Source organism: Sinocyclocheilus anshuiensis, unplaced genomic scaffold (genome assembly GCF_001515605.1).
Source record: "Sinocyclocheilus anshuiensis isolate Anshui unplaced genomic scaffold, SAMN03320099.WGS_v1.1 scaffold2073, whole genome shotgun sequence".
Classification (NCBI taxonomy): Eukaryota; Metazoa; Chordata; class Actinopteri; order Cypriniformes; family Cyprinidae; genus Sinocyclocheilus; species Sinocyclocheilus anshuiensis.
The window spans coordinates 10,343-11,031 of NW_015551110.1; positions in this window are offsets into that span (position 1 = coordinate 10,343).

Sequence of the window (689 nt, forward strand, 5' to 3'; positions counted from 1 at the left end):
ATGTTGTTACACACAGGCATATGGGATTATAATGGAAGTATAACTGGATATTTAAATGGCTATATTCATAATGATTATACTTGATTAATTCCTATTTGGATTAATAAAAATCTTCTACAAGGTCTACCTGAGTGAGAAGCATTTAAGTTCAAACTTGAGAAGAACAGTTTTTAAAGTATTGGAATGTGTCTTTGAATATTTATGTGAGATTTTCATTGCTGCTTGTGCAAAACTTGGGTCAGGATGATTTTATCAAGTAGGGCACATTTCTGGAACTTATTTGAACATTTATGGAGGACATTTTTAAATTTCTCTTTACAATGTTGAGTATTGTTGATGCATAACTCACTTAAGGCTTAGTGTGGCCCAGATAATGTATATTTATGGTTTATTTGGTTCATTATTAGCTAAAATGTGGCTGTGCAGTGGCCTGCTTGTGGACCACTGTCAAAATGCCACCGTTCCATGCAGCATGTGGGCCATGTGAGTGTGGGGAAGATCAGGGTTAAAATAAAAATCAACTGTGGGCCTAATGTGGGCCAGTTTTGGTTTATTTGATTATTAGCTAAAATGTGGCTGTGTAGTGCCCTGCTTGTGGACCACTGCCAAAATACCACCATTCCATGCAGCATGTGGGCCACATGAGGAATGTGGGGAAGACCAGGGTTAGAATAAAAATCAACTGTGGT